Source organism: Orbicella franksi, chromosome 4, assembly GCF_964199315.1.
Source record: "Orbicella franksi chromosome 4, jaOrbFran1.1, whole genome shotgun sequence".
Lineage (NCBI taxonomy): Eukaryota > Metazoa > Cnidaria > Anthozoa > Scleractinia > Merulinidae > Orbicella > Orbicella franksi.
In genome coordinates, this window is record NC_138148.1 from 9,524,032 (window position 1) to 9,547,568 (window position 23,537).

At 38.2% G+C, this 23,537-nt stretch overlaps 1 protein-coding gene, 1 long non-coding RNA gene and 1 pseudogene across 4 annotated transcripts in view; 2 read left to right on the top strand and 1 right to left on the bottom strand.

Moving 5' to 3' along the window:
- Positions 1–3,540: 3,540 nt before the first annotated feature.
- Positions 3,541–8,591, top strand: LOC145483334 (monocarboxylate transporter 10-like; annotated as a pseudogene). The gene is made up of 4 exons (XR_014048903.1): positions 3,541–3,933; positions 5,411–6,008; positions 6,771–7,140; positions 8,181–8,591. The product of XR_014048903.1 is annotated as a monocarboxylate transporter 10-like (transcript).
- A 7,332-nt stretch (positions 8,592–15,923) lies between these two features.
- The window catches only part of LOC145483332 (monocarboxylate transporter 10-like), a 117,942-nt gene continuing 110,328 nt past the window's right edge, over positions 15,924–23,537 (top strand). The window contains exon 1 of one of the 2 annotated variants that reach the window (XM_081461833.1): positions 15,924–16,057. The gene's annotated coding sequence lies outside the window, so the exon portion shown is untranslated. The remainder of the gene's footprint in view (positions 16,058–23,537) is intronic. The other variant, XM_081461831.1, reaches the window with a different exon arrangement.
- Positions 17,042–23,128, bottom strand: LOC145483348 (uncharacterized). Its single transcript, XR_014048906.1, has 2 exons — positions 22,845–23,128; positions 17,042–19,976 (listed from the first exon to the last, which is right to left on the bottom strand). It is a non-coding gene; the product is annotated as an uncharacterized LOC145483348 (long non-coding RNA).

Below are 23,537 nucleotides of genomic sequence, written 5' to 3' on the forward strand. Positions count from 1 at the left end.
CTTCTGTTAAGGACTCGGTGACGTAGGTCTCCTCATTAAAGATTATTATTTATTATTATTATGATGATGATGATCATCATCATCGTCATCGTCATCGTCATCGTCATCATCATCATTACTAATACCAACGACAGTTTGGCAGGCCAGCCGCGCCCATGGTGGCTTGACTAACAGGGTTGCAATGTATTTCAGATTGGTGAGCTTCGCATTGCACTGATTACCTTGTAAATGGTTATTGGCTTTACTCAAATGTATTCAAGTACAGCCATTCAATAGATAACATTGCGTGTGGCTCAAACTAAAAGTCGACTTCATGCACGAGGGTATGACGCATGCCACAGTTCTCAACTGTGCATCAATTCCTACTTTATTCAGACGATGTCCAGGTAATAGGCAACACTGATAAACAGAGTTTGTGTCCCTCTAAAACTTTCTCCTTCTCGCTTCTCAACATTCCCTTAAACCTTATTGCATTTTGTAAAGTGTGATTAGTGGAATGGTGAAGTGGGCACTTCTTTGTTCCATCACTGGCTCACCTCTAAAATCTTTTCAAGAAAGTGCCTTCCCTGTTGTCTCAACTCGACTCAACAGACATGGTGTTGAACTTCATCGGGTCCTGTTTAAGCCTACACCCTTTGTTTACACGTTGCTTATGTACAAAAATATCTGACGTGTTTCTATAAATGAGCTCGAATTTGTCCCATACCTGATAAAGTATAACAGTCACTCCAGACGTGAAATCTCATGTTTCAAAACAATTTAAATCCTACGTATTTTGCTACAGACCTTACTTAGCTTGCCACAGCAAGATGGCGGATCGCAAAAAAAACCAGTCTGTTTTTACAAGCATTAATTCATTACTGTCAAACCAAGTGAAGCGTACCCCTCAAGATTACATTAATGAATTGATTATTAGAATATGGAACCCACTAGTCGTTTCAGGAATGCAACAATGAATTGGTGTTTTGAATACGGAACCCGTTAGCCGTATTCTTGGAACGGGCGAGAGAGTTCAATATTCGAATAATCAATTCATTGTTGCATTCTTGAAACGACAAGCGGGTTCAATATTCAAATAATCAATTCATTAATGTAATCTTGAGGGATACGCGTCACTTGGTTTGCTTGTAAGTGTATGCAATTCAACCATACTTGATAGAGGGTAATGGTTGTGAAGCCCGGTAAACATCAAAGGAGCAAACAAAGATGCCAAGATTTATGTTGAGAGGTCCACGGCCGTGCACAGTCTTTTGTTTTGTGTTCACACACCGTGATGCATGAGTTACGTAATCAAAACATTAGTTACGTAATCACAAACATATTGGTTAGTTCCTCGGTCAGTGGTAAACAAATATCTTGTTTTGTGCACGTTCAAGGCCGAAAAACAGAACAAAAACATACAGCACAGAACTTTGTCGAGTCTCATAACCATTGCTTTCTAGTAACTATGATTCAACCCAGTAGCCCTTTTAATTGCACGGTTAGCTTTATTCCTATTTGCATAACATTGTAATTCAACATGGATGCGACGCAATATTTAGGGCTGAAACTGCAAAATCGCCGGAAATTGCCTGACTATCGGCCTGTTCATGAAGCATGTAAGAAATTTTGAACAATTGTTTTTTTGTTTCATTGCGGAAAGAAAATATGTCTACCTTTGAGGGTAGACATATTTGAATTACGAATTGGCGCTTTAGAGTCATCGAAACATAAAAGAAAGAACACCCACGAATTCGGCTTTCTATCTGGAGTGTACAAGGTTTGAACCGGAACGGAAATTTCTTTGTAAATCACTGACCCCAACTAAACCAATTACTGATGACCACTTGTGGGGACAACTAATTACATTCCAAACTGTCAAAGTGTCAGTGATCACAACTTTTGATCTTCGACCAATTTTTATCGCCAACAGCGCGCTTTATTGGTTATTCATATACTGACTATACTGCTCAAAGATGTATTAGCGCGCAAACAGACTGCTCCCAAACTCTGAGAGTCTGATACCAAAGGTAAGTCTCATTTGATTCTCTCGAGTGTGATTCGGGGCCCGTTCCTCGAAAGCCCGCAATGTTTTCGGGCCCGAAAAGCCATTTTTAGTTAATCGGTATTTAAAGACAGAGAGGTGTATACGCCTGAAACTTCTTGTATGAAGAGAACCTCTGTTCGTATTAAGAATATATGTATAAAACAGTTCTCTAGTCAAAAGGTTTGAGATTTTGCTACGGCTTTTCGGGTGGGAAAACCTTTCGGGGCCTTCGAGAAACGACGCCCAGGTCTTTTCAATGAAATTACGTAATCAGTGTGCGATACCAAGTTCAGCTTATATTAGTAGTCTGTGCGTTCTTGTCTGTAGACTTCTGAGATTTAGCTGTTAGGACTGTTAAGTTTTCGTTTGGTGAGAATTAACTTTCGGTGACAGGTACTCGGCTTGCTTTTCCGGCTACTGTTCGGATATGCCTCATGACAGACCTAATTATGGTGAAGTTGGTCCTGAAGTTGAAACGAAGCGAGTAAGCGGGATTTTCGGAGCTATCGTCTAGTCTTTGTTCGATTACCGAGGCTAGACTATTTGACCTTAAACGTGAATAGTCACAAATAAACCTTTTATTGATTTAGCAGGTTGGTACTTGTCTTATTAACAAAAAAACAACAACAAAAAACTAGGAAATATCATCCACAGAAATCAACGGTGTAATTCAAATATTTGTCTACTTGTATGACTGACTAGCTGATCGGATGGGATCAGTTTTCAGTAAGGATAGCCTTATTTTTTCACGCAATTTCACGCAATTCTTTGGCAAAATTTCCAGAATGAAGGTATCAAAATCGGAGATATCGCCGATTGACAACTCCTAACGGGCAAACTTCTTAAATATTCACTTCTTGGCATGAATTAATACGTGAACTGCATGCCAACGAATCTACATACTGACACATAAGTATCTTACAATAACAACGTGAAAAATTATATTTAGAATAACTGTGCCTGATATGCTCAGTCCAATGGTTGTCATTCTCCTATCCATATTTCTGACACTCACTCCAAGCATACCCGGCCATAGCGCTTATATCCTTCGCTTTGATATCTTCTGTAATAAACAATGAGAGTTATTCTTTACTTTTGACAAATGATGGCCTCCCCGCATTCCACGTCCATGTATTCCTCCTTCAGATTCTAACTGATTTATTTTTTCGGTCTCTACCATTAAGCTATAAACCCGGCCTTTCGATCGTTTCCGTTACAAAGTCATTAATATCCATGTTACTATAATTCTCTGCAGGTAGTTTAGTTTACTGATAAGCTATAGCTGGGACTCTCGTTCGCCATAATTTGTGTTTACCAGCCTATCTTTCCCTTATAAGATAAACTCTTGTCCCCCACCTCGATTAGTTTTGGAACTAGTTTCGGGGGCAAGCAATTCTTTTATTTATACGCAAAGACAAGAAAATGAAATAAAATTTAATTGTTTTGAAACTAATGACATCATCAATAGCTTGCAGCTTCAAACAAGTACGATCTATCGTCCATAATTTGGCAGGCACTCAACTGCAGTAATATAAAAAACAAAACTTAAATAAATTATCATCATCACTTATACGTGCTGAGTTTAACTTTTCTTATAATTATTTCCAGGGAAATATATGGTAGCTGACTTGACAGGATCTTTTAGCATTGCAATTTTGAAGCCTACAGCAAAATAAGTTGGTCGAAATCTCAGCTGGTTGAAATGTTTGAAGAACAAGACACCACGCAATGCTTTAGGAAAGTATCATGGCTCTTTACTGGAAAACGTTTCAAGGATAGTTCATGGTCATGGATCGTGTGTGTTTCAGCAGCAGTTTGCCATGCTGTTAATCTTGGTATGGTACTTAGCTTTGGTGTTCTGTTCCCGACTTTGATGGACTACTTTGACGAGACCAGAAAGAGAACAGGTTAGTGGAGTTAGTCTTGTAGCTGTGTTGTCGACAAGCGGGCAGTCTTCGCAGCGCGTCAGTCAAGTGTATCATATGTGCCGGTAGTGGAGATCAGTGCTGTTCATTTGTTTCTGAATAACGCTTTAAAGCTACTGATTTAAAAACGAAAAACTGCTGATCATTTCCTTGTAAGAACATTGAGAGGTTCACATTTATTTAGAGGGCCATACGTTCAGTCGAGGACGGGATTAATTTTAGACTACATGACTGTATTAACACAACTGTAATGATCTTCGAAAGTTGAAAAATACGTAAGTACTGTCGCCTTCAAAAACTGACATTGCGTTGAATCGCAATGTTTGGTCATTGTTCAAACTTCCAATTCGTTTAACTGAATCTCGCTACTTTACATGTTGTACGTTGGAATGCCAACAGGTCCGAATTTATACTTTCATTAACATTTACCAGTTCTACAAATAAAGTATACAGCTTTTTACATCATGTCATAGAAATCGAATCAAATTTCGCCATGATTGTGATTTGGAAATGGCCTATTGAACACGAATGTTTAACATTGGAATTCAAGTTATTTTAAAATAAAATAAATCAATAAAGAAAACGACCTATAAGCCATGGAACGTGACGGCAGAACAATTTCAACGCAAAACTAAATAGACCTTGAAGACAAACCGTCATTTCGCTAAAACAAACTGAGGTTTGCATTCTTAGCTTTGGATTCTGTGATATTCGGTTTGAAAACACTAGTGCCAAATTTGACGGTTATCTCCTACAATGACTATGAAAGCTAAAAGCTGGGATTTGAATTCCCCTCCCTTGTGTCCCCAAAACCTTCGAAGACAGGGACCCTGAAGAAAAAGCTAACTATTTTCATGCCAACAAATGGACAACGAAACAACTTCAAGTCAAACTTCATGGAAAAGAACTTCAGAGCACTTATTAAGGCATCTATTTTTCCCTGCAAGCAACGAAATTTATCGTTTCATTGGTACTTCTTTCTGCAGGGCTTAATTTTGGCGATATTGCGAAATGATCACGACGAAGACTGGGAAAACGTTATCACAAGAGATCGAAACTCTAATGTAAAACCCTTTCATTAACCTCTTTTTCTCCTAACACAGTAGAGAGAAGAACATGCTAAAATGCCGAACTGATTATCAACTTTGTACTAAGTCCAGTGCGTCCCAACCGAACATGTCAGTCTGTTGTATGTTATGCTTCTCTTTGTTTTGTTTTCCTCTAGTTCTGTCGACTTACAACATCGACTCTGAGACTAACCGTTTGTTACGGTGCGGATCAGCGTTGAAAAATTCGTTTCCCTTCATCGCAAATTTCGCCAAATGACGAAAATTTGGCAGAAAACAAAATGTAGCGCCCCTTATTTCTCGCAAACCAAGGATCCCGCGAAAAGAAATAGCGATGAGTAATTGAAGGTGAAAAATATCTATCACTGATTGAATAACGTTTTTATTTTCAGCTTTTGTCGGCTCAATCGGTCTGGGCATGGTATGGTTTGCAAGTCCGCTGGCAGGCTATCTGTGTGATCGCTTTGGATGGCGTATCACATGTTTCTTGGGAGGCACGCTATGCATTGCGGGTCTGGTGTCGACTTCATTCGTCCAGAGCTTCACAGTGATGTACTTCACGTACAGCGCCTTGTACGGTTTAGGAACTTGCTTCATATGCAATTCTTGTTTTCTTGCAATTGCTAAGTATTTTACTGACAAGTTGTCTGTAGCTACTGGCATCGTTTCATTGGGCGCGGGTGTAGGGTCCTCTACACCGGACCTTTGCTTCAAGTCCTCTTAGACTCGTTTGAATGGAGGAACACTTTTAGAATGATGGCAGCAACTTACGTCCTTGTTTGCATTTTGAGTCTGAGTTTTAATCCATACGTAGAAGAAATAGCAGCAGTGGAGAACTTAAGCATTGAAAGGAACAACAAAGACGAAGAAAGAGACGACAAGACAGGCATCTCTCTTTACTACAGTGTGTGGAGCTTTCCTGCTTACACTGTTATTGTAACGTCGCTCACGGTCGCCAGTTTTGGGATGTATATTCCTTACATCAATCTGGTATGTTTAAAATACCTTGTTATTGCAAGGTGCGACGGGTTGAAAATAACACGTAAAATACCCAGAGGTTCAAATGCTCTGTATATGGGTCTTTAGTAGATATCTATTAGCGTTCCGTCACGAATGGCGTTCTCTGATTGGCTACGCTAGTCACTGGCTATTCTGTTGTAGACAGTAAGTAGCTGAGGAGGGCACGGTTGTTGACAAAGTGGCCGCTGCTTCTTTGCGTTTTCGAAGTGCCTTTGAAGAGAATTTAGATAAAGTTTTGAACGACTAGTAGATTTACAATTAGGTTACACGCTTTCGATTTTTATTCGTTTTCCTCTAATTGTTAAATAATCTAATTGTGAAATGTAGGTTAAATAAAAGTTTTTTAAAGCCACGGTCATGCACTTCTCCGTGCTTTGGTCAGAATCTATAGGCATGCAAACAAACTGTAGGAAAATGATTGTTTGGAAAAAAATTCACCAGAGCTTGTGGCTCCTCAGTGTCATGTAACAAACAGCAAGGTAATATACGTTCCCGAACCTGGAGCTCTTCTTTTTTGCGCATGACTGGGTAACCCAAATCTTTGAGACCGAGAATGAAACACTACACAAATTTCTGTGCTGTTAAATCAACTTCATGGCCGTTATTGGGTAAAATTTCGTACACTGGATTAAGCGCACAAGAAAAAAATGTCACCGTTTACTGAAGGTTACTTTTCTATACTTTGCTAAATAAAACATTTCTTAAGAGGTTATTGTTAATTTTTTTTTCTAGGTCAAGTACTGTGAAGATATTAGAATCTCTGCGCAGAAAGCTTCTCGGCTGTTCATTTTTATCGGCCTTGCGTCATGTGTCGCTCGCCTGATGACGGGAAGACTATGTAACAACAAAAGAGTTAATCCAGTGTACGTTTATCAATCATGCTTAGTAACAGCTGGTCTCGCCGCCTTTATGCTACCGTTCACCACAAAATACTGGAGCCTTATCGTTTTCAGTGTCATTTATGGGCTGAGCGATGGTATTTACATAACAACTCAGAATTTTATTCTACTGACAGTTGTGGACAGCAAGAGAACCACGGCCTCTTTCTGCATCAACAATGTGTTATATTCGTTTTCTGCGGCCGCCGGTGGACCAGTTGCTGGTGAGTTTATAATATTACTTCAAACCGAGCGCGAGAATTGTCCAGGGGGAGCGCAGGCCTGAGGTCTTGACCGGAAGTACAGTACGTTTTCAGTGCAGCGTGTCCGGTACAAAGAGGCAAAAAGGCCATTTAGCTCTTCCAGTATGGCCATGAACTATAACCCTACAGACGAATTTCATGAAACTTGGCGATCGTGATTACAAGACGATCTGGTGACAGCAGTTGACCAATCATGGTGGACGTAGTAACTGAGTGATATAATAATGCCATGTAGTCAAACCACATCGATGTCGCCCCCCCCCCCCGCCCCTCCCCATCCGCCTCCTCCTTCCTAACCCCCATTCAATGTTGCTTTGGTCTGCTGAAAATCAACGCGAAAGGGGAGCGGGGCATAAGTACCATTCATTTAAGAACGTTTTGGATTTAAGTTGTGCCAACTTGGTCAGTGTATTAATAAGAGATTTGTTGCATGACTGAAAATGTTTTAGGAAATGTTCCACGATTACGGACTGGAAAGACACTGTAACCGTCACACTCACGTTAACTCACGTCTGTATTCAACAAAGAAAAGACTAAGAAATGTTGAAAAAGAAAGAAAACTGATCTTTTATACTCTTAGGTTACTGACAATTCTTTTACATAAGAAAGTGATAATATTGCAAGACAGCTTTCACTGAGAGTGATCGCGCGGAATCACTTTAAATGATTCGGGACAGTGACCTTGTCCACTGAATACTTGCCAATACCAACACGGGAAAACGGGAAATACCAATGCAGGAAAAAGCGTTAGAACGAGTCTCTCGTGTCCTGTAACGTACTAATGTGAGACCAACTACTTTTAGAGACTCCAGAGAAAACTGCCTTGACAGTGAAACCAACTCGAAGGGAAATACTTTTAGGTCTGAGTTTTTTTAGAAATCCAGAAGTAATCAATGAGATATCATGGAATACCACAGTAGAAACTAAGTAAAACTCTGAGAAAAGAATCCTACCTTTTAGGGGTCTTTCAAGCTCATTTCTTCCTTGGTTCCTTTCTTCAGCCTTGATAGCGGACCACACAGGGAGCTATATCTACTCATTCTACATGACTGGAGGAGTACTGTTTGCTGCTTTCCTGATACCAGTTATAATGATTTACATCAACTGGAGAAAGTCCAAAGTTCACCCACAGACCTCGGAAGTAGAAGAAGACGAAGAGAAGAAGGTTGCTGATACAATATCAAAGGCGTTTCAAACTGAGCAGGCGCAAAACTTTGGAATGGAGCCTTAACGAGGATACGCAGTTCTAGCACAAACGCCTAGTTTTCATTAACGTGTATTTCACTCATCCTAGCATAGGGTCCAAAAGGAGCAGGAATGGCGCAGTGGTGAGAGCGCTCGCCTCCTACCGATGTGGTTCGGTTTCAGGATTCCGGCCCGGTACCATATGTGGGTTGAGTTTGTCATTGGTTCTCGCCGGAGGGTCCTATGGCTATATACGCCAAATGTACATAGTTATTATCTGGTAGAACTGGTATATACCGGTGAAAGTATGAAATTCGGTACCGTTAGCAATCGAGCAATATCCAAGGTAGCAGGATTCAATTGAACGCATTTGAACTTAAATTGCGAGAGTCTGATAACCAAACACTGTCATTTAACACAATGTAAGCTTTGAGGACGACAGTGCGAGCGTATGTTTCAAGATCATTGCAGTTCTGTTAATACAGTCACGAGGGGATATTTACAGTAGGAATCACTTGCGTCCCCTCTTGAGGAACATAAAAAAAGGGATTTAATTTACGAGAGGTATAGCCTGCGAAGACAGACGTATTTCCGGCTGCCACTTGGTTCCGCGTTTTTCATGTAAATTTAAGGTTACAGTATACCTTCGGGTCGGCAATTTTCTTCAAATTTGGATTTTTGGGTCAAAGTAGTGGTCGAAGAATGATCTCATATTTCCGAAAAATATTTTTGAAAAAGACTAAATATTGGCGGAGAAATGGCGGTTTTACGTTTACGCCGGAAGTAAAAGTTTACCTCTTTATTGACAGCCCTATGACGCGTATGCAATCAACCGAGACGATTTTCGCGGGAATTACCTGTATGGATGTCACGAATTGACTACTCAGTCGATCAGCATTGTTGTTCTGACTACCCAACATTTTTGGTATTAGGTGTAACTCTACTAAGTTATAAGTAAACATAGACCACGTTAAAAACATGGACCAGTTCGAAAAAGCGAAAACAGCGAAGAACGAATGAAAATACATCAATGATTGAAGTTCGCCACGCGGATGAAGCTATAGCTATGGTATAAGGCGGGCAAAATATTCGTGGTGAGAGAAAAGAAAGGTTCTGTAAAAATTTCGGAACTTGACAGCAATAACAGAGATGTTGACAGAGACTCTTCTGATGAGTCCGATATCGACGAATCGTCGGACTCATTGAGACCATTTGAAATATCATCCATGCACAGTTGACCACACACAGTTGCTTCCCGCGCTTTCTTTTGTTTGTTTTCTTCGCTCAGCCACTCTAGCGTTCTTATCCTTTTTAGCCTTCCCCATTTTGCCAAACCAACTTCAAGAAAAACCGAGCTACAGAAAATCTCTCCGCCTTCGGCGCCTTGAGCACATTGCGAAACACAAGGGTTTTTTAGAGATTCGCGCGTAAATTCCACCAGGAGGTTAACGGTAGTAAACTTTCCCTACACTGATTGGCTCAGTTTTCTGAGAACCCAGTTGAAGGTGTTTGTGGGCGGAGTTTGTTTGCGAAGCAGAAGATTTTTCTTAGTGCTGTTTTCTCGAATAAATTTCGTCACTTGAAGCAGACACTTAAAAGAGTTATATCTCAAAGAGAATTTGTTCAATAGCCCTCAAATTTGGACAGTAGCTAGTTTAACATACAAACTACAAAAGCATGTCTGGGAATTGCTAATTTTGAAATGCTTTTTCTTCGAGAGCGATTTTTGTACGATCACCCCACATTTTTTTAAACCTATTTCGAAAATGTTCTGTAACTTTTTACTGCGATTAAATATGCCAAAACGCAGATACGTTTTTTATTCGCTTTGGGCCATGAAACCGAGGGAAAAATTAAATTGGCGAAAAACGAAATTGGCTTTGACTTGTAGCTTTAGTGGTCGTGAAAAATTCGACAATTCATTTTATTTCAAAATTCTTGGTATAGTTTGATAGCCAGCTCTATAAGCTTTAATTTGATATAGGGGTTTAGGTATCTACAGCTTAAACTGCACGCGCTACATCGCTTGCATGCGAGACACCCCTGAAGGTATACTGTAACCTTAAATGATTGCAGTCTAAATTCAAACTTGTCCTCCGCTGAATGTGTGACCGTCTAATTTTGAACTTGTCAATGTTCCTAGTTAACTGCCCCTCCCCCCCCCCCCCTTTTTGGGTTTTCGTTCTGTTAAACCACAGCGAAATAAATTTACATTCATTATCCAGCCCTAAGCTTGCTCAACAAGTTGATACCATTTTTGTTGGTTATGACGTCATATTACGTCAAAGACGTCATTTGACCTGCCATCTTGGATTTTACTATTGTCTTAAAAAGTCTAAAAATAGCACAAATTAATATAAAATCAAGCCAGAATGCTTATGAAATGTACAAATTTGTGAATTTCTGCAATTTGAAAACCGAAGAAAGTCATGGCAACACACAGTTGACATATCAAAATTTCCGCGGAAGATGAATGAACATTTACTGAAAGTTTCAGCCCCTTAAAGTAAATCGTCTTTTAAAAAAATTGAAAAAACCTTATGGTTAAAACCGTACGGTTAAATCAGTAGATTTTAAAGGCGTTAATTAGAAACAAATCAACAGCACTGAGCCCTACCGGCACAAATGATACAATTGACTGGCGGGATGCAAATACCGCGCACTTGTCCACTACACAGCTACAAGACTAACTTCACTAACCTGTTCTCTCTCTGGTCTCGTCGAAGAAGTCCATCAAAACCGGGAACAGAACACCAAAGTTGAGAGCCATACCAAGATTAACAGAATTACAAACTGCTGTTGAAACACACACGATCCATGACCACGAACTATCCCCGAAACGTTCTCCATTAAAGAGCCATGATACTTTCCCAAAGCATTACGTAGTGTCTTGTTGTTCTACCATTTCAACCAGTCGAGATATCGACCAATTTAATTTTCTGTAGGCTACGTCACGATGCTAAAAGTTGTAAAATTTTTAAAAGAGATAAGAAATTTCTCCTGGAAAATGGATTAACTGAGCAAGTTTAAAACTATTTAAATTTCGCAACCAAATCATGTCGCATATGATGCGACAAAAATTCCCAAGTTTTCAATTTGTTCACTTCTGTTGTGGATTTAACATTGTCTTTGTAGTTTGAAGTGTTCCACATTCAAAGCTCACGCTACTCAACATGCAACATAATTCAACTTCTGAACATGCATGTTTTCCATATCCAACCGCAAGCCAGTCAATCACAGTAAATTTAGACTCGGCAATCTATCAAATTTGCCTGAGGCAGGTCACTCTACCCCAGACAGTAATTATAGCGTCGTATTTCATTCTTGCACGCAATACTAATCCAACTGTAATGATTTCATTGTACTTTCAGTGTAGAACGAAATGTACCACATGGATATATTTAAACATCCTATGGAGTTAACTACCCCATAGTTCCTGAAAATAATTATCAGAAAAATTGAACTTAGCACATGTAAGCTTATTCTCGATACAGTGATGATTTATCATGATAATTTATGTAAGGACTTGGAACACGGAGAGGCTTTCGTTTGGCGAAAGTAAAGAGCAACTTTCATCGTTTATTGAAAAAAAGGTTTCAAGGTGAAGTATATAAGAAATTCAGGTAGAAAAAAGAAAAAACAATAAGAAAAGAATCGTTCCCGTTGTCTTGCTGTTTTTCAATTGCAGGACAGTTGCAGGACATGTTTTATTTTTATTTTTCATCGTAAAACGTAATCCGTTTACAACAACGTACAATTGCTTAAATTAAACGCGAAATTAATTCATGTATAATTAAGATCTCATTTCTGAAATAGTGAAATTCATCTGCGCGGTAAACGAAAACACTGTTCCATGACAGAGTGTGCAGGGACAGTCGCAAGGACAAGTGTTAAAGAAGTTTTGTTGTATTAACGTTACGCTGAAAGCGGACTCCGGTCCGTAATACGGGTGTCTATTCAGCTACGCTGCTTTCATGAATCCAACTGATAAAACGGCTGGGTTTTTTTTATTTGTAGTGTAAGTTTAATTGTAATTGTTGTAATTGTTCGACCAAATCAAAAAAAAAATAAAATAAAAAATAAAAAAATAAACACAACACTGCTACACTGGCCTGACTCGACATTGCCGCGTTATGGTCTTACAGTGCCCTTTCCTCGCTCTACCAATGCAAGGCGAAGTTGGTGGAAAATTAATTCAAATGCTAATCCAGGACTTAAATTTAAGTCATATCTATAACTTGGAAAACGGAATTAAAAGTTAATTTGACGCTAAGCTACGATGGACATCTATCCCGTCTGGGTATTGGAGGGAAGAACAGCTACCATCCGCTTGAACTCGTGCCATCAATATTTTCCTGGTCTCCGTGTGAACTACGCCAACAAGCTGCAGTTTCGTAAGCCGTTTTGGGGGTTGCAGATGTAATATATCAAACACGAGAGACGGTGTTTCATCGGGATATCCAAACACCGAGAAGAGAGTTGAAAATACGACGCGCATCGGAGTATTTTTGACGAAATTCGATGTGTTTATTTAGCTGATGAAACACTGTCTCGAGTGTTTGATATATCTTCTCAATCGAAAGGAAAACTAAGGGGTAAACAGACAAGCAAAATCATCAAATTCTATGCTAAGTAAGACCGGGTATCCAAACCTCCTTCACGGTTGTGATTTTGTTTGTTTTGACTTGATGAATTATTACTGAGTTTGAGAAAGACAGATCTTTCTTCCAATCTGTTGCAAATCAGTACTTCCAGTTTTCACTCTGTTTGTGCTTCGTATACTTATGTATTGCACGCCATTTCTCCATAGCAACAAGCCTCAAGTGCTACAAGTGCTTCAGTGGAACGTCTTGGAATCAATGCGACGATAACCGAGAGACAGTCACCTGTCCTGAAGAACATGAAGAAGCGTGCTCTAAGGGGTTCTATAATCATGAGCCTCATGGTAGAAAAACTTACACAAAGTTCTGTGAGAAAAAGTCACATTGCACGAGTACAAGTAACCCAGTATGTAAAGCTGCCGAGTCTCATAACGCAGAGTGCGAGGTTCATTGTTGCACGCATGACCTGTGTAACGCTGGCTCAGCTACGGCGATCAGCGGGATCCTGCTGGTTGCATGCGCTGTGTTGTTGGTGGTGTCTCTATCGCTGGAAGAGGATTTCAACCCATCAAGACAGTAGAATAGGGAGCTTGATGGAGGCTCGATTTGAATATTACTATAACTCTCTTGAACTATTCAAATTTTCTTAGTTTTGTTGTTAATAAAGTACTAAATAGTTCCTATTTGACATGCGAGTTGCAAGTGGCGAGTTGGAGTTACGATTTGGGAGTTTGAGACGAAAGTTCCCACGTGCACTTTTCTTCGCCCGAATTCAATTTCAATTTGTATTACTTTCTTGATAGAAGATGGGGACATTGGACCACTCTAAATGTTGCTGCAGATATATGGAACTCCTCAGAGATTACGCTCAGAGAATCGCCAACAATAGCAGCATTCAAGGGTGGTCTTTCCAAAGCCGCACTTTAATTTGTAGCGTAATGTAGTAAGCGTAATGCATAGTTTTTTTTTTAAATATTGTCTCCTTTTGTTCTTATCTATTAATACGTTTATATTTTTAGTTCTGCATAGTTAAATATTAGTTTAGATTAGTCTTAATTGAGAACCCTTCTGTTAACCACTCGGTGACGTATTCCTCCTCATTAAAGATTATTATTTGTTATCATCATCATCATCATCATTATTATTATTATTATTATTATTATTAATATCAACGACAGTTTGGCAGCCCAACCGCGCCCTTCGTGGCCTGACTAACAGGGTTGCAATGTATTTCAGATTGGTGAGCTTCGCAGTGCACTGATTACCTAGTAAATGGTTATTGGCTTTACTGAAATGTTACAAGTACAGCCATTCAATAGATAGCATATCAAATATTTTGTTGCTCGGGAATATTAGCTGGTCAAGCTACTCTGAAATTCGGGCTTAAACAAAGTTTATGTATGTATGTATGTATGTATGTATGTATGTATGTATGTATGTATGTATGTATGTATGTATGTATGTATGTATGTATGTATGTATGTGTGTGTGTGTGTGTGTGTGTGTGTGTGTATGTGTGTATGTATGTATGTATGTAGCATTGCGAGTGGCTCAAACTACAAGTCGACTTCATGTACGAGGGTATGACGCATGCCACAGTTCTCAACTGTGCATCAATTCCTGCTGTATTCAGACGATGTCCAGGTAATAGGCAACACTGATTAACAGAGTTTGTGTCCCTCTAAAACTTTCTCCTTCTCGCTTCTCAACATTCCCTTAAAACCTTACTGCATTTTGTAAAGTTTGATTAGTGGAATGGTGAAGTGGGCACTTCTTTTTTCCATCACTGGCTCATCTCTAAAATCTTTTCAAGGAAGTGCCTTCTCTGTTGTCTCAACTCGACTCAACAGACATGGCGTTGAACTTCATCAGGTCCTGTTTAAGCCTACACCCTTTGTTTACACGTTGCTTATGTACAAAAATATCTGACGTGTTTCTATAAATGAGCTCGAATTTGTCCCATACCTGATAAAGCACAACAGTCACTCCAGACGTGAAATCTCATGTTTCAAAACAACTTATATTAAATTCTACGTATTTCGCCAATGTTACAGACCTTACTTAGCTTGCCACAGCAAGGTGGCGGATCGCAAAAAAACAGTCTGTTTTCACAAACATTAATTCATTACAGTCAAACCAAGTGAAGCGTACCCCTCAAGATTACATTAATGAATTGATTTTTTGAATATTGAACCTGCTAGTCGTTTCAAGGATACAAAATTGAATTGATTATTAGAATATGAAATCCACTAGTCGTTTCGGGAATGCAACAATGAATTGATTCTTTGAATTCGGAACCAGTCAGCCGTATTCTTGGAACGAGCGAGAGAGTTCAATATTTGAATAATCAATTCATTATGTAATCTTGAGGGGTAAGCGTCACTTGGTTTGATTGTAAGTGTATGCAAATCAACCATAGTTGATAGAGGGGAACGGTTGTGAAGCCCGGTAAACATCAAAGGAGCAAACAAAGATGCCAAGATTTATGTTGAGAGGTCCACGACCGTGCACAATCTTTTGTTTTGCGCTCATACACCGTGATGCATGAGTTACGTAATCAAAACATTAGTTACGTAATCACAAACATATTGGTTAGTTCCTCGGTCAGTAGTAAATATTTAGGGCTGAAACTGCAAAATCGCCGGAAATTGCCTGACTACCGGCCTGTTCATGAAGCATGTAACAAATTTTGAACAATTCTTTTTGTTTCATTGCGGAAAGAAAATATGTCTACCCTCGAGGGTAGACATATTTGAATAACGAATTGGCGCTTTAGAGTCATCGAAACATAAAAGAAAGAACACCCACGAATTTGCCTTTCTATCTCAAGTCTACAAGATTTGAAATGGAACGGAAATTTCTTTGAAAATCACTGACCCCAACTAACCCAATCACTGATGACCACTTGTGGGCACAACTAATTGCATTCCAAACTGTCAAAGTGTCAGTGATCACAACTTGATCTTCGACCAATCTTTATTGCCAACAACGTGCTTTATTGGTTATGCATATACTGACAGTTATTATGTTGCTCAAAGATGTATTAGCGCGCAAACAGACTGCTCCCAAACTCTGAGAGTCCGATACCAAAGGTAAGTCTCATTCAGGATTCTCTTGAGCGTCATCCGGGGCCCGTTTCTCGAAAGCCCCGCAATCTTTTCGGGCCCGAAAAGCCATTTTTAGTTAATCGGTGTTTAAAGACAGAGAGGTGTACACGGCTGAAACTTCTTGTATGAAGAGAACCTCTGCTCGTATTAAGAACATATGTATAAAACAGCTCTCTAGTCAAAAGGTTTGAGATTCAATTACGGCTTTTCGGGTGGGAAAACTTTTCGGGACCTTCGAGAAACGACCCCCTGATCTTTACAATGAAATTACGTAATATGTGCGATGCCCAGTTAAGCATTTATTAGTAGTCTGTGCGTTCTCTGTCCGTAGACTTCTGAGATTTAGCTGTTAGGACTGTTAAGTTTTCGTTTGGTAAGAATTAACTTTCGGTGACAGGTACCGGTTTGCTTTTCCGGCTACTGTTCGGAGATGCCTCATGACAGACCTAATTATGGTAGAGTTGGTCCTGAAGTTGAAACGAAGCGAGTAAGCGGGATTTTCGGAGTTATCGTCTAGTGTTTGTTCGATTACCGAGGCTAGACTATTTGACCTTAAACGTGAATAGTCACAAATAAACCTTTTATTGATTTAGCTGGTTGGTACTTGTCTTATTAACAAAAAAAAAAAAAACAAAAAAATAGGAAATATCATCCACAGAAATCAACGGTGTAATTCAAATATTTGTCTACTTGTATGATTGACTAGCTGATCGCATGGGATCAGTTTTCAGTAAGGATAGCCTTATTTTTTCACGCAATTTCACGCAATTCTTTGGCAAAATTTCCAGAATGAAGTTATCAAAATCGGAGATATCGCCGATTGACAACTCCTAACGTGCAAACTTCTTAAATATTCATTTATTGGCATGAATTAATACGTGAACTGCATGCCAACGAATCTACATACTGACACATAAGCATCTTACAATAACAACGTGAAAAATTATATTTAGAATCACTGTGCCTGATATGCTTAGTCCAATGCACTGGAAAAGTTGAAAATTTACAGAGTATGTAAATAACATGTAATTAACATGTAAATAATCAAAAAGAGACTGTAAAGATTAATTTACATGATTTTTCCCCTTTTACATGTTTTGGAGGTTTCATGTAAAAAACATGTAAATATTTCAAGTGAAACATGTAAATGATGAAGACAACACTGTAAATGTTTCAAAGCAAAGGGCTAGGATCATGTAAATAACATGTAAACTGTTCCTGCAAATACTGTAAATAGCCTGTAAATTTCTTGTGATTCAACCTGGAAACCCGTAAATAACATGTAAATTTAATACAGGGAGGCTGCCATAATACTGTAAATAACATGTAAATAAAAAGGGGAGGCTGTAAACAACATGTAAATAAAAAAAATGGAGGCTGTAAATAACATTAAAAATGAAAACAGGAGCCTGTAAATAACGTGTAAATCAAAAAAGGGAGCCTGTAAATAACATGTAAATCGAAAAAGGGAGCCTGTAAATAACATGTAAATGGAAAAAGAGAGCCTGTAAATAACATGGAAATTGAAAAAGGGAGCCTGTAAATAACATGTAAATCGAAAAAGGGAGCCTGTAAATAACTTGCAAATCGAAAAAGGGAGCCTGTAAATAGCATGTAAATGGAAGAGAGCCTGTAAATAACATGGAAATCGAAAAAGGGAACCTGCAAATAACATGGAAATTGAAAAGAGGAGCCTGTAAATAACCTGTAAATTGAAAAAGAGAGCCTGCAAATAACATGTAAATCGAAAAAGGGAGCCTGTAAATAACCTGTAAATTGAAAAAGGGAGCCTGTAAATAACCTGTAAATTGAAAAAGGGAGCCTGCAAATAACCTGTAAATTGAAAAAGGGAGCCTGCAAATAACCTGGAAATGTAAAAAGGGAGCCTGGAAATAACATGTAAATCGAAAAAGGGAGGGAGAAACCCTGTACGATAAATAACTTGTAAATAATAACTTGAAGAAAAATGCATGGAATGTACTGTTTTATTGTAATCAAATCTGTTGACCTTAATTATAATAGTAGAAAACATGCAAATTTATACAGAATCAGAAATTTATTGCAATCAGAACAAACTCAGTAAAATTCAAATAGTTTTTATATGCCATGAATAAGGTTTACAATGTACACATTGCAACAAATAAAACATGTTTTCTTTTCTTTCTATCCATAACAAGATGACTTAAAAGTAATTTTGTGCATGGCCAAAATATTTTAAAATACCATGATTGAGCTCCTTTAACCGAATTCAAGCACTTTTCAAGACTACTAAAATTCAAGACCTTTTCAAGATTGTGCAAACCATGTCATATTCAACTCTATTTAATTCATAAATAATAAAATGATTAAGAACTATACTGTTGTCAGCTACAACTAGTGAAAATTTTGCAATTTAGGCGCATTACTAAATTAAAATTGTTTGCAAATGGATACCTGTCTTAAATATATACTAAATTCACAAAGTCAAATGTAACAGAATGATAATACCTTTGTCATAAAATGAATGAATAAACTGTTTGTTTCTTACTAAGTAATTAATGTAGGATTAAATTAGCCTTAATAATTATGAAAAATGTGGGAGGCACGATGGCCTCGTAGTTACATGTAGTGCGCTCAACTCCTGATCGAGCGGTCCGGGTTCAAGCCCTAGGCGGGTACATTCTGTTGTGTTGTTGGGCAACACACTTTACTCTCATTACCTCTCCACCCAGGTGTATAAGTAGGTACCAGCGAATTTAATGGTGGGGTAACCCTGCAATGGACTGGCATCTCATCCAGGGGGAGTAGAAATAGTCCTAATCGCTTCCTGCTACAGAAAGCAGGATAAGCTCTAGTCTGTTGGGCCACGTGGCTCATATGCAGACTTTACCTTTACCTTATTATGAAAATTACTGCAATGTAAGTGTGAAGTATTGATCAACTTTTTTCATAGAGTGAATTGTTCTTTTGAAATAACAGAAAATAGGGAGAAAAAACATTTACCACAAGATAGAGATTGACATTTTAAATTCATCATAAAAACATTCATGTATACATATATACATATACATTGCATAACATAAAACAAGGCTTCTGACATCTTTTAGGCTGTGTTTACAAAGTCACAGTTTCCTTCTTTTTCCAAAACTGTACAGAATCCAAACAGGACAAACATTTTGGACCCCTGACAAAACATTCACTGTAAACAATATTCAAAATTTTACTTTTTCTTTTTGTGATAAAAAAAAACTGTACTGTAAAAAAAAAAATTCATAGGGACCTGTTGAAATTGAAAGGTCTATCTAGTACCATAGTTCCCATAACACATCATAAGTTAATAAATTATTATTCTGGTACTACATGTATGTAAACATAGCCTTTGCTTTTTATGATGAAATCTTATAGCTGCTGTATTGAACAATAAGTATCAACCTAGCAATCTAAGATATTCAAATTTAATGCTAATTCACTAACACAGGTACAGTGTAGGTGATACTTCAAAGCATTAAAAATAATGTTTAAAGTGGTTGAATTTATACCAGAAAGTGTTGAAGGTCACCATGTTAGACCGTAATGCACCAGGGGCCCATTTCTCGAAGGTCCCAAAAAGTTTTCGCACCCAGAAAACCATACCAAAATCTGAAATCTTATGCTTACTGAGCTGTTTTATTCACTTATTCTCAATATGAACAGAGGTTTCCTTCACACAAGAAGTCTCAGGCATATACAGCTCTTAGTTTTTAGACACAGCTCAATTAAAGATGGCTTTGTGGGTCCGAAAAGTTTCCAGGGCCTTCAAGAAATGGACCTTGGACCCCTTATAGAGTCATAGGTACTGTAGACTTCTCAGTGGCTGATTTTTTCCTGATCAAGCATCAATGCCAAGGAGTAGGCATGTATTGACCACTCTCAATTTTACTTCATCCTACAAGTAACATAAAACATTTCGTTAAATAAGATAAGTTATGTCTGAGTATGAATCAGCAAATTCTATGTATGATATCAATCAGCAAATTTTACACTGGAGTTATTATTTTGTTTCTTATCATTCCAATTTATACTGTGACATTTGAAATCGGACTGTAGCCGGTCATGTTGACCGGCCAAAGTAATTTTAGCTAGGTCACGTCTCATTTCTGACTGGTCAAGATATTTACAAAAAAATCAAGTACACATAATGTGAGCCAAATTAAACCCACAAATAGTTTGTTTGTTCCAGTCACTGCTAGACCGTTTAAAGATTGGCTTAATATTTTTCTGAACAGATTTAACCCCAGTCACTCGAATGGCATTCCTATCGATCTTGAATGCATGACAAACAGCAAGCGAATGGTCTTTAGCCGTTCGAACAGATACATGTATGCACTGGTGTATGTTTTCGTTAGAGGTCATAATAAAAAAGAGATAAAAACTCTCAGATTTACAGTTAGGGATTTGATTGTTTATTCAAGAATGAACAACGGGACCGTCTCAACATGACATGACTGGTCAACATGACTGGCGAGTGAAGTTTTTGGCTGGTCGAGTCACCATTCTGGCCAGACATTGCCCGTTGACCGGCCATTATTTTGAGTCCTGAATATTCATCAATCAAACAGATCTTACATCTACATCTGTAGCTACTGTGTGACAAAAAATTTGCATCTCTGATTGGAAGGCACTGAATGTCAGAGGATGTAGAAGAACTAAACTCAAAATCTGTGGCAGTAACTATTCAATGTTCACTATCTCCTACATTGTAATATTCATGCACAATAAATCAAACTCCTATCAAACAATGTTTAAATAATAAGTCGAGTTATTTGCAGGCACAATTTGATTGTTTCTTACGTGCACTTATGCTCTATTGGTGGACAAAGGTACAGATGTCATAAAAGTTTGTTTTTGTTTCTTTGTTATGTATTACGAAGCAGACAGATTCTATGTTGTTGTGCATCTGTTCAGTAATAGATCACAGAAGACATCAAAATGCGGTAAAAACATCGGTAACACACGCCTGAAAAATTCACAAATTCTGTGACACACTCTGGTAATGGCTTATGTGACTATTTTTTGTTTTTACCACATTTTGATGTTATCTGTGATCTACTCAAGGCAAGAAAAAACCCAGGTCTGATTTCCTCAGCCAAGTAAATTTTGCTCTTGGGCAAGCGAAAATAGAAGTTCAGTGGCCCAGTGGGCAAGTGAAATTACAATGTAGCGTCAGTAGTCTTGTGAGTCTGACTAAAAATGCCAGCTTGATAAATGATAATTTCCAGTCATTCCATTTCAAAACTTAAGACCTGAAGATTAGTTAATTATTAGGTTGAAAGCAGGAATTAGTTTGGAATCCGAGTGTACTTCATTCGCATTTGTCCTCTGATTTCCTCACTGGCCACCACACTGGCAACTAATATTTAAGTGGGGCAAGTGAAAACTGAAATTGACTGGCCCACTGGGCCAGTGACTTACAATTTTTTTTCCTGCCCTGCTACAGATGCATGAACAGATGCATGACACATGAAACCTACATGTATTTGGTACGAGCCCAATTTCGTACAAGTAAAATGTATAGCTGTGACAGGGCTCTAAAGTACTGTCTGGTAATACCAGGGTAATGCAATCGATTGAAATCGATCCATAAATTGATATAAATCAATAAATTGAAATTAATGTAAGTGTTATCAGTGCTAGCGATCAATTGAAAGAAATTCATACTCATATGCTAGAAAAGTTTCAAGTTATCAGTTTGATTTTACCAAATTTATCAGTCATTAGAGAATCAATTGAAAGTTGGTCTCTCTTTGTTAGTTCACCTAAACTGTAGAAAAATTGTGTCCTTCAACACAATGTTTGATTGTAACTTTTTTATGTAGATTTCAAAGGCACTACCAAAAACCCCCAAAACATAGTCCCTGATACATGTATGCCAGCAAAATATTCTGTTTACGAGATACAATGTAATGTTTTTATGCAATTGTATTCATGATTTCATATTTCACTTTAAATCTTTTGTTCATTTCTTTCTTATTAAATGTTGCTTAAAAGATAAGCTAGTATCAGCAAAATTGATAATGCTTATTGAAAATTTGATCACAATCGATGACTCACCACAAATCCTTTTATTGATTTCTGATATCATTGACTAATTTCTATTGATTGTTATGAAATAATTGATTGACTATACTGTGTTGTCCAAGACAAATAGATTTTCCTGCCTGGGCAAGTGACTCTTCCTTTTTTTCAAGTCCTGTGTAGTTTTCACGACAGTTTGAGGTACATGTATACCTCTTTATAAAGTATCATAGTGTTTTTTTTTTTTTGTGAAAGAAAATACCACAACATTTAACTTACTACAGTATCAGCACCAGTGGGTGCAATGTCCATGTACAGTTGTGTATAACAGCATATTGTAACTTGCATGTAGGTACAACTGTAGACACTTGAGTAACTTCAGAATACTTACTCTAGCATAAGAGAAATTTCTCTGCTGAAGATGGCACATTACATTTTAGCTTACTAGCATTCACATCAGAGGGCAACATAACCTTACAAGAGCACGCATCAGAAAGAATCATGAGGTGCATATAAGCCAATAACAAATGTCGCATGCTCATGCTCAGTTATCGAGAACAGATAATAACAGATAATAAAGCTCTTTATGCACGACAGGTAAACATCACCAAAGTCGATTCCACAGGCAATGTAACTTCTCCTTGATAATGGCACATTCACAACCAAAGGCAAAACGAAATGTATACGTATCTTGACGTTACTTTACTCTGCTCGTTCAATTTATACAAAACTTGCTTACCTGTTGTTTTTGTTGCCTGTAATCGCTATCTTCAACCTCTGGGTAACGGTAAACTTTGCCTTGAAACCGTGCACGGTGACGAAGCGAAGGTAGAGTGGATTTTGGCCCGCTAAAACAGAGCTCGAGTTCGATGCAAGTTCCAACGAACTGTCAAACATGGCGGGAGAACCGAGAGAACCTGGTACCTAACATTAAGACCGCTGATTCCCGCTTGTTGGAGATCGGGCACTCACAAGGCTGGTATGCTCTTATAAAGGGACTGGGATAACAGTGATGGCAATGAAACTGACAAAACGGTAGAAATCACCAAAACAAAACAAAACAAAACAAAAAACACAGAAACAGTGAACATGCAAGGGCAGACTTAGTTGTATTAATCTTACTTGTAGAATGTTCATGTTTCGGAATATTTAACGCTCTAAATCGATGATATTTCGTTCATTCTCAGCGGTTCAGGGGCACAACTGTGACCTCGAACTTTCGCGATATGAGAAGTTTAATGTTTGTTGTTTTCGGATTGTTAAAAATGTCATTTTGGGTACCGAAAAAAAGTCAGCTATCATTTTCGGAAAGGCGATAAGACCTAACGTTTTCGGGAAATGGACAAAAAAGCCCTAATAAGTTCGAGAATACTCAAGCTCCTCTAGAATAACCGAACAGATAAAGTTATTATTTTGTTTCTTATCATTCCAA